We start from the raw sequence: 613 nt of genomic DNA on the forward strand, positions 1-613 counted from the left end.
TTGTGGGCACTATTAATCTGGGAATTTGGTACAAAAAATGTTCAAATCTTGATCTCACTGCTTATTGTGATGCCGATTATGCTGGAGACAAAGTTGAAAGGAAGAGCACAAGCGGAGCTTGCCAACTTCTGGGTAAATCTCTAATAAGTTGGTCATGCAAAAAACAAAGTACTATTGCTCTTTCAACTACAGAGGCTGAATATGTATCAGCTGCTCAATGTTGCTCACAACTTCTATGGATAAAGAATCAACTAGAAGATTACTCTTTAAGGTACACAAAAATTCCCATCCTCTGTGATAATACAAGTGCCATTAATCTTTCTAAAAATCCCATTCAACATTCAAGATCCAAGCATATTGAAATTAAACATCATTTTATAAGAGATCATGTTCAAAAGGGTGATATTGAATTAATTTTCATTGACACTGAAAATCAATTAGCTGATATTTTTACCAAACCTCTCCAAGAGGATCGGTTTAAATTCATCTTAGAAGAACTCTCCATCATAAATTTTTCCAAAATTGATTAAATAATTTCTGCTATTTTTTATTTATTTAATTTTATTTTATTTTAATTTTTCGTTATTTTTAATGTTATTTTTGGCTTTTATTA

The sequence above is a fragment of the Cicer arietinum genome, chromosome 6 (assembly GCF_000331145.2).
Source record: "Cicer arietinum cultivar CDC Frontier isolate Library 1 chromosome 6, Cicar.CDCFrontier_v2.0, whole genome shotgun sequence".
Lineage (NCBI taxonomy): Eukaryota > Viridiplantae > Streptophyta > Magnoliopsida > Fabales > Fabaceae > Cicer > Cicer arietinum.